An 11,643-nucleotide genomic window follows, 5' to 3' on the forward strand; every position below is an offset into this window, starting at 1 on the left:
CTCAAATAACTTTCGTTTTTTTTTTTTTTTTAATTTCTTTGAATTACAAAAAGATGTGTTCATGTATCTGTTCCAAAATGGTTCTATTTCTTACTTTTCTAACCTTAGAATATTTTAGTTACTTCTTGTACGAGGAAATACTATCTTTAATTCTTTATATTAATTTGTTACAAGCACTTCGTGCCTAAAGGTTAAAGAGGGGAAGAAAAACATATCAAAAAAATTGTGTGTAAAATGAATATATGAGTAAATAGGCGTTTTGGCATCTATAAAATTTCGATTTTGATAAAATAATAAAGATATATTCTGTTTAATAAAATGATTCAAATATTTAATCTATGATTAATTTATTCAGTCAACAGTTAAATTTTAAGAAAATTACCAATTCTTCAGTTTCATCATCATCACCCTCATCGATTTAATTCCACTCGTTAGTTTGGCCATCACATCTATCTGTCATTACTCATCCCATTGCCTCCCATTCACTGATATCATGATCATCACTACCAGCACCATTGTACCAACATTGTCACTACTTCAACCCCAACCACCATCTCCCCAATCTCTACTGCGAAATTACCAACCCTAATCCTTTTATCACCGTCATTAACATCCAAAACCATAATCAACAACAATAATAGATCAAAAAACATAAATTGAGAACAAGATAACTAGTTGCACAACGAACATTTTCTAATGGAAAAATCTTGAAGCACTATGGTGGTGATTTGGATAAGTTAGCTGGTTACAATTTCTGACTTAGTCAAAGAACAAATTATATATTGTAAACAAGATGATAGGGTTCAAGTAACTCCATAAAATTATAAGATTCAAGTTGATATTTACCAACTTGTCATATAGCTTGATAAAATTAAATGATTTGTGATTTATTTGTTTCTCCTATTACTACTTTTAGCAAATCATATATATGGTTAAGACATTTGTTATTGGATGCCAAGTTTCTTTTTTATAAGAAGAGTAAAATATATTTTTTATCCCTAATATTTGTCAAAAATTTAAAAAATATCTCTAAATTTTATTCTTAAAGTTTTCGATTTATATCAAATATACTCCTGACAACTAAATTTTCATAAAATTTAGGACCAATCCAGCAAAAATATATGACACCTATGTTTGATTTGTTTGTGTTGAAGATTGTTTTTATGAAATTGTTGCTAAATTCATCATAAATTTGGCCGCCAAGGGTATATTTGATGCAAATCGAAAACATCTAAGACAAAATTAAAACAAAATAAAATTTAGGGGTATTTTTGAAACTTTTAACAAACTTTAAGGACAAAAAATATACTTTACCCTTATAAGAATTAGTGAGTGAAAATTAGAAAAAAAATTAGTAAGATTTCTCGTATGTATAATCCCTTTGCATAAATTTTCATAAGATACAAAAAAGTATTAAGAACTTCATATATTTTGAGAAATTGTAATATTTGCCACTTAGTCATACCATTTTCATTAGGGTAAAGTACTAAATTGGTCCCTTAGGTTTGGGCGTAATTCTGTTTTGGTTCTTAAGGTTTAAAGTGTTCTATTTGAATCCAAAAAAGTTTCATTTAGCATCAATTTAGTCCTACAGTGAGGTCAAAATTAAATAATTAACAAAATGTCCTACATAACAACAGTTCAAGAACAAAATCGATAATCTGGAGAACAAGTACAAGCTCTAGAGGCACAAAATCAACCATTGATGCATCAATACATTTATTTATCATTTTCTTTAGTTTTATAGAAAATATTTTATTTATATTATAAAAAAATGATAAATAAATGTATTGATGCATCAATGGTTGATTTTGTGCCTCTGGAGCTTGTACTTGTTCTCCAGATTATCGATTTTGTTCTTGTACTGTTGTTATGTAGGATATTTTGTTAATTATTTAATTTTGACCTCACTGTTATAACACCCTAATATTCAAATCCTTATGCTCGAGTCATAAGTCAATGATATTACGGTGGTACGACTCTCAGGTGGATTTTTAATAAATAAATATAGGTAATTTCGAAAAGGAGTATTAATCGAGAAGCCTGAAAAGAGTAGAAATAAAATCGCGAAGACGTATCACTCACGTTTCGACAACAAAAGATAAACCGTGAAGCCAAAAACGATATACGGACAAGGCGTAGAGGAGATTGAGAGATAGATAACAAATAGATATTTATAACATAAGTAAATAGCCACTAGTCGCGACCCGTGAAGTTTAGGCCGGCTAGGGTACAGTATGAAAGTAGTTGACAACAGTATATCCTAATCTCTCCCAAAGGAAATATGAGAGCCTCTATAGGCAAATTCAAAAAGTTCAATACATAATATAAACTTTCCAAAACAAAGGTGGAGAGATTCTAATCAAAACACAAAGTAGAGGAAATAAAGATCTTCGCCGTCTCTCAGACGACCCACAACTCACTTCTAAGCACATGAACCTGTATCTGAAAAACAAGAGATATATACGGAATGAGAACCCCGGGCCCATGGGTTCCCAGTACAGTAAAAGTGCCAAATAAATTCAATGTACTGCAATAAAAACTCACTAAGCATCCTAAACTTCTTCGCCAATTATTCATCCTAGGTTCTCGCTAATCCATGAATAGGCAACTGTCATAAGGGAGTACTAAATTTAATTCATGTTTCACATGTTTCCCAATTCGCTGACTCTTCCACGAATCAGACTCAGAATCATAAGCAAAACTATCACCAGTTATTCTATCTCAACAATTCTATATCAATACGTCATACCTGCACCTGGAGCTAGTGAAACCACATCACTGTGTCTATCCAGGGAGTTCAAATTATCTCATTCAATAATCATCATCATCATGCAATCGCATCATCAAATCATCTCATCAAGAACAGCCCTCAACATCCACCGACACTAGCATGAGGGGCCTCTCAGTTGTACAAACACAAGCAATACAGGTAAGTAATACACAACTATGGTAGAAGTAGAACAAGTAGCACATAGTCAGGTAACATGGCATATATGATGTAGAAATCCAAAACAAACAGGCAAACCCAAACAATTCAAACATATGCAAATGATGAATGCCTGCCCTATGGCTGATGATATCATCTGTCGGTTATATAGCCAACCCGACATGTCCTGGTAGCTAACCATTGGACAGAAACACCCTTGCGGAGCAAGTAGGTTTGAGCTACAACCCCCTTGCTACTGCCCGCTCAACCCAGAGTCAGTGAAATAATCACTACTGCGGCTACTACCCAGGCGGGTGTCTAAAAGCTCAACCTGGAGCGAGTGGATTCACCACTACTGCCGCTACTACCCAGGCGTCACAATCTCTGACCTGGAGCAAGTGGGACGAACCACAACCCCTGCTACTGCCCAAGATCTCAAAACATATATTCGTTCAGTTTAAAAGCAATCATCATTGTTATCAAATCTCAAACATTAACCTGGAGCAAGCGTGATGAACCCCCACTCTTACTACTACCCAGGTATCACAAATACTCATTTATTCAAAACTCCATAATTTAACTCATTTATCATAAACATCCTTTCTCGTCTCATACCCGGAGCAAGTGGACAATGCCACTGCCTACTACCCGGGGTCACACATCACATTTCAACATTCTCCATTATTATCCATTTAACACATTCATTCATTAATCATATATGCTTTTATACTCAGCCATAACCAATAATGGCTTGGCCATAACCCGGTAATAACTCAGCCATCCGGCTCATGGTTCAATCAAGAACCAGCCATTTATCAATAAATATAGCCCTTCGGCTCATGACATACACGGTACTTCCACCGTCATCCTCCATATCTCATATAATCATCTTCGATCATCATTGATCATAACTTTTCCCCTTACTTCACTCGCAAGTTACCACATCCCCTAGCTCCTTTCTCATTGCTAGGCATATCATAATGATTTAATACATAAGGGGTGAGATCGGAGGCTTAGAAGTATGAGATATGGCTTTAAAAACTCAAAAATCAACTTTGGCATGAAAACAGGGCCACGCGTACGTGCACTCCACGCGCACGCGTGGATGGCCATAAAACTCATCGACGAGCAAGCGTCATACGCGCGGACGCGCGGGTTACAAAATAGCCAAATGACGCGCAAGCGTCAACCACGCGTACGCGCGGATACCTTTGTGCCCCAAGCACAAAACTGGCACAACTCTCGGGAAAATGGCTGGGCATTTGGTGCAGCGCATCGACGCGCCCGTGCACACCACGCACATGCGTGGATGGTGCTTTCTTGAAGAACGGCGCGTACGCGCCAAGTGCGCCTACGCGCGGAGGGTCGTTCTGCTAAAAATTTTCTAAGTTAAAAGCTGCAGAATTTACAGATTCAACCCCCAATCTTCCGACGGACATAACTCTCTCATTTTAAATCGTTTTTCACCCGTTCTTCGAACGGCATGGACATCCCGGATCCAGTTTCATTTCTAAAAACATTTGGCACAAAATAGATATCCGTAGTTTCATTATACATAATCAACATCATACTCACTATCACGTGGTTTCACCCACAAATCAACCTTAATCATTCCCCAAGCATATATCACAACATACATATCTCTAATGCATCATCATACTATCAAGGCATCAATAATCATAATCACATATATGGTCACATAATATATCTCAACCGAACCAAACATACCTTATCTACATAATTTCACCCAAAATTACCAAATTCCACACTTCAACTTCTCAAACTTTATTATTCAATAACCAACCTAAGCATTCATATATTCATTATCTGAAATTCATCCAATCACTTGTGCCATCATACAATGCACACATCGACTAACCTTTCTTACCTCTTTCCGGCCTCCAGCCCAAAATTCACGGCCTCCGGCCCAATTTTCACAATTTAAATGCATAAACCACAAATCAATACTCATTACCCAATACATCAAATTCTCAATACACCAAGCATACAAGGCCACACAATTCTCAACCCAATCATTAATTCACATTACATACCAGCTATGCATATTAGCACCAACCATTTACACAATCCAAACTTAATCCTAGGGGCATCTAGCCTAGGAATTCTCATCACAACACACGGTACTTAAATGAAACTTAAACCGTACCTCTTGTAGCCAAACCAATTGAGCCTTTTCTTTGAAAGTCTTCACCAACCTTAGCTCCAAGCCTTACCAAAGCTCCTCAAGCAATACCAATCTCCCAATTGTGTACCAACATCACCAAATACACCAACATAACCAATATCACATACATACATCAACCTAGGGCTCATAAAAATGACAAATCACAAGGGTTTGAGCACTTCTTACCTCAGCCCATATGAAGTAGGGATAGAACCCACTTAGAATCCATGTTGGAGTATCTCTAAACACCCAAAATCACAAGATTTCAACACTCACTACCCAAAAACATATAACAGTGGAGAATTTCGAAAACTGGGGAGAGATGAATGGAATAATCACCATAAAACTTAGATAGAATTGTAAAGGATGAGATGAGTGACGCGTGGCCGCAAACGGCTCGTCAATCGGAGCTCCGTAGCTCAAGTTATGGTGGTTTGAAGATCAAAGAGAGTTAGGTTTTCTCTCTTCTCTTCTCTCTTCTCAATTTCAGCGCCCCAACCCTTCTTTTTAGGGTAAAATGAGCTGAAATGCTCATAACTAATGTTTATATATGTTTGGTCTTGGACCCACTTAGGTCCGGTTCACTTATTTTTGCCCGTTGACCCAATTTTGGGCCAAAACCTTTAAGATTAGCGCTCTAAATCGTACTTTAGATATTTCTACCTTCCCTAATTATAATTCCTCATTTCTTAATCTTATTTACTCATAATCAATTTTCTCAGCTGTAGTACCAGACAGATCTCAACCGGTACTGCCGGTCAAAATTCCACTACGCGCTTTTACGCAGAAAACTGTTTTTCGACTCGGAAAAATTCACTGAATCCAAATATCATATTTAAATTATCAAATTCCAATTGTCAAATCTTCCAACCATATTCGCTCCTATTTAACTTATTATTTAATTAATTTCGGTTAGACCGGGTATTACATTCTACCCCCCTAACAGAAATTTTCGCCCTCGAAAATTCCATTCATCACTATCCTCTCCCTCTGCCAAGCCAATTACCACTAATCACAGCTCAACTCCAAGCATAACCTCCAAACTTACTTTCTTATTCTCAAACCCTCAAATTTCTACATGACTTGCTATTATAAAGTCTCTGACTCATCAATCAAAAACCCCTTTCATTTCTAGAAAGCAAATGAGGTTGAAATAACAATTTAACAAAAATCATAAGAATCCGCTTTCCTTTAATAATCTATAAAAGCATTCGAGACACATCTCTTTCGTTAAAGTTACTCATATCAAAAATTATCCTCAAAACCATAACCAGCACTCTTTCAAATTTTTTGGAGAAAAATTTTCAACAGTACCTCCCCAAAAATTGGAGTTTACCACCCGTCACGGGCTCCCTCAAACCAATCTCAATACCGCATCTGTATTTTGATTTAGTGGCTTTCACACTCGTCTTTCAAAACCAATCATTATAAATCTCAATCTAATTCCAAGGTCACTATGACCAAACATCATGGTACTCATCTCTCAAACACGACAACTTGCACTCTCTCATCATCTAAATCCAATTATGCCCTCATCCGCTTTAGAACCATCAAGACTCGCAGCCGCAATCAATTCCAACTATTTGGGGATCATTACTTGCAGTAACCCACTTACCCCTTCTAGTATTCAAACTTAAGATATTATAGTAAACTTTTACAGCTCCTAGTTGTAGCTATCCTGTGTTACTGCTTCCGCAAGTTTCTGCTGCTTTATTCTGATCTCTCGTCTAGTACGAGTTCTATTACTTACTTCCTCAAGTACTCAACCACAACTTAGCATGACTAGCATTTCAAATCAACGTTTCCAAATCCCTCATCTAGGACCATTCCTTATCTATTTAAATCAAAGGTAAAAGTCACGGGTTCAATTTGTTTCACCAAAAATCCAGAAATCAACCAACTACATAACAAACACAACACATCATTCTCAACAAAAAAAATCATTTACATCCCAGGCATTTATCCATTTGTATTAAGGCAAATCCTTACTCGGACCATCCGGTTTGCTCCTCAATCTAATCTTAAACTCGACATTCCCAGTTTTACTGTACAGGCGGTATTATAAAATCACGCACTGTCCTTTAAGCCTGATTATTGCAATTACCTCAATCTTACTGTCGCAATCGGCCCGCATCCTAACTCTCTCCTTGTTGGCAATTTTTTGATACATGCCCTGGTAACCCGCACTTGTAACATACACCTAACCCCAATCGGCACGGCCTATTTGGGTGATGACTCCCACATCTCTGACAGCTCGAAACATCAGAAGCAGCCGCTGCCCGTTTTCCCTTACCATTCCTTTGGGACTCCTCACTCGTCGCAAAGTTATTCTGTCCTTGGGGAAAGTGTTGTACGTATCCTTTCTCCTTAAACTCTCGACCCCTTGGTGCGAATCCTTGGTTGTGCTCTCTATGACTTCCTTGCTCTGCAACCCTCCTTTTCACACACTCTTCAGCAATTCTGCTCTTATTCACCAACTCTGAAAAAGTTCGGATCTCCATTGGTCCCACTGAACTTAAGATGTCGCTCTGGAGCCCTCCTTCATACTTAATGCATTTCCATTCCTCGAAGTCTCCCGGAGCTCCTTAACACATGCGGGAAAACCTGAATAGCTCCTCGAATTTGTCTGTATACTCAGATACGGACATAGTACCTTGCTTCAGCTGCAGTAACTCCAATTCCTTGGCTGTCCAGGCAGAATTCGGAAAGTACTTCTTATAGAATTTCACCTGGAAGGCATCCCAAGTGGTAGGATCATTCCCCTGTTGCAGGAGACGTCGAGCCCCTTGCCACCAATGCGATGCTTCCTCCGTGAGCAGATAGGTAGCAAATTCAACACACTGCTCTTCAGGCACCAACTGCGCTTGCAGTGCTCGCTCCATGGCCTGAAACCAAGTATCAGCCTCAGTCGGATTGGTGGTTCCCTTGAAATTAGGTGAATTAACCTTTAAGAAGGTTGCCAGTGTCATCGGGCCCTGAGCTTCCCTTCCGCCATTGCCATTATTGTTTATCTGTTGCCCAAGAGCTTCCGCGGTGGCCTGCATAGCAGCAGCCATATTCTTCAACGCCCCCATAAGGTTTACCGGTTATTCGGGTTTATTTCCGGTTCCTGCGTATTAGTACGATCTCTTTCACGTCCCCGACCGGGTCCACGAGGCGCCATCTGGTTCCTATACACACCAAACAATCGATATCAAGTTGATCAGTCTCAATATCGGAAGTATAGTGCTTCAAAGTACCAAAGGTACACTCATGGACTTCATGCTAGATGTATCAGTTAGATACCCTAACTAGCACAGGCACAGACTCAGAGTATGCATTGAAGCATAAGCAGTTCCATCCCTCAGGCTCACGAGGACGAACTGCTCTGATACCATAATGTAACACCCTAATATTCAAATCCTTATGCTCGAGTCATAAGTCAATGATATTACGGTGGTACGACTCTCAGGTGGATTTTTAATAAATAAATATAGGTAATTTCAAAAAGGAGTATTAATCGAGAAGCCTGAAAAGAGTAGAAATAAAATCGAGAAGATGTATCACTCACGTTTCGACAACAAAAGATAAACCGTGAAGCCGAAAACGATATACGGACAAGGCGTAGAGGAGATTGAGAGATAGATAACAGATAGATATTTATAACATAAGTAAATAGCCACTAGTCAAGAGAAAATAAAGATCTTCGCCGTCTCTCAGACGACCCACAACTCACTTCTGAGCACCTGGACCTGTATCTGAAAAATAAGAGATATATACGGAATGAGAACTCCGGGCCCATGGGTTCCCAGTACGGTAAAAGTGCCAAATAAATTCAATGTACTGCAATAAAAACTCACTAAGCATCCTAAACTTCTTCGCCAATTATTCATCCTAGGTTCTCGCTAATCTATGAATAGGCAACTGTCATAAGGGAGTACTAAATTTAATTCATGTTTCACATGTTTCCCAATTCGCTGACTCTTCCACGAATCAGACTCAGAATCATAAGCAAAACTATCACCAGTTATTCTATCTCAACAATTCTATATCAATATGTCATACCTTCACCTGGAGCTAGTGAAACCACATCACTGCGTCTACCCAGGGAGTTCAAATTATCTCATTTAATAATCATCATCATCATGCAATCGCATCATCAATTCATCTCATCAAGAACAGCCCTCAACATCCACCGACACTAGCATGAGGGGCCTCTCAGTTGTACAAACACAAGCAATACAGGTAAGTAATACACAAATATGGTATAAGTAGAACAAGTAGCACATAGTCAGGTAACATGGCATATATGATGTAGAAATCCAAAATAAACAAGCAAACCCAAACAATTCAAACATATGCAAATGATGAATGCCTGCCCTATGGCTGATGATATCATCTGTCGGTTATATAGCCAACCCGACATGTCTTGGTAGCTAACCATTGGACAGAAACACCCTTGCGGAGCAAGTAGGTTTGAGCTACAACCCCCTTGCTACTGCCCGCTCAACCCAGAGCCAGTGAAATAATCACTACTGCGGCTACTACCCAGGCGGGTGTCTAAAAGCTCAACCTAGAGCGAGTGGATTCACCACTACTGCCGCTACTACCCAGGCGTCACAATCTCTGACCTGAAGCAAGTGGGACAAACCACAACCCCTGCTACTACCCAGGATCTCAAAACATATATTCGTTCAGTTTAAAAGCAATCATCATTGTTATCAAATCTCAAACATTAACCTGGAGCAAGCGTGATGAACCACCACTCTTACTACTACCCAAGTATCACAAATACTCATTTATTCAAAACTCCATAATTTAACTCATTTATCATAAACATCCTTTCCCGTCTCATACCCGGAGCAAGTGGACAACACCACTGCCTACTACCCGGGGTCACACATCACATTTCAACATTCTCCATTATTATCCATTTAACACATTCATTCATTAATCATATATGCTTTTATACTCAGCCATAACCAATAATGGCTTGGCCATAACCCGGCAATAACTCAGCCATCCGGCTCATGGTTCAATCAAGAACCATCCATTTATCAATAAATATAGCCCTTCGGCTCATGGCATACACGGTACTTCCACCGTCATCCTCCATATCTCATATAATCATCTTCGATCATCATTGATCATAACTTTTCCCCTTGCTTCACTCGCAAGTTACCACATCCCCTAGCTCCTTTCTCATTGCTAGGCATATCATAATGATTTAATACATAAGGGGTGAGATCGGAGGCTTAGAAGTATGAGATTTGGCTTTAAAAACTCAAAAATCAACTTTGGCATGAAAACAGGGCCACGCGTACGCGCACTCCACGCGCACGTGTGGATGGCCACAAAACTCATCGACGCGCAAGCGTCATACGCGCGGACGCGCGGGTTGCAAAATAGCCAAACGACGCGCAAGCGTCAACCACGCCTACGCGCGGATACCTTTGTGCCCAGGCACAAAACTGGCACAACTCTCGGAAAAATGGCTGGGCATTTGGTGCAGCGCATCGACGCGCACGCGCACACCACGCGCACACGTGGATGGTGATTTCTTGAAGAACGGCGCGTACGCGCCAAGTGCGCCTACGCGCGGAGGGTCGTTCTGCTAAAAATTTTCTAAGTTAAAAGCTGCAGAATTTACAGATTCAACCCCCAATCTTCCGATGGACATAGCTCTCTCATTTTAAATCGTTTTTCACCCGTTCTTCGAACGGCATGGACATCCCGGATCCAATTTCATTTCTAAATAAATTTGGCACAAAATAGAGATCCATAGTCCAAGTTATGTCCCGTCAAAATATGCCCAAAAACCATATTTTCATACGAAACCACAAGGTGCCATTTTCAAAACAAGCCATTTTCAACTATTTTCCAACTCAACCAAAACATGCCAATTTCAACCCTTTTTGAAATCAATCAAAGTGTACCAAATTCAACATCAAGCCATCCTCAACTCACACATTGACACTTTACCAAAATTCCCAAACCACATCCAACCATTTTAACACTTCTCAATCAAATGGCTAAAGGACAAACACAATATCATGTCATACATCCTTCCTCATCCCAATTTCCAATAATACCATTTCCAATCAACCATCATTATACACAATCAATTTCATACTCACTATCACGTGGTTTCACCCACAAATCAACCTTAATCATTCCCCAAGCATATATCACAACATACATATCTCTAATGCATCATCATACCATCAAGGCATCAATAATCATAATCACATATATGGTCACATAATATATCTCAACCGAACCAAACATACGTTATCTACATAATTTCACCCAAAATTACCAAATTTCACACTTCAACTTCTCAAACTTTATTATTCAATAACCAACCTAAGCATTCATATATTCATTATCTGAAATTCATCCAATCACTTGTGCCATCATACAATGCACACATCGACTAACCTTTCTTACCTCTTTCCGGCCTCCGGCCCAAAATTCACGGCCTCCGGCCCAATTTTCACAATTTAAATGCATAAATCACAAATCAATACTCATTACCTAATACATCAAA

Source organism: Arachis ipaensis, chromosome B07 (assembly GCF_000816755.2).
Source record: "Arachis ipaensis cultivar K30076 chromosome B07, Araip1.1, whole genome shotgun sequence".
NCBI classification, from domain to species: Eukaryota; Viridiplantae; Streptophyta; class Magnoliopsida; order Fabales; family Fabaceae; genus Arachis; species Arachis ipaensis.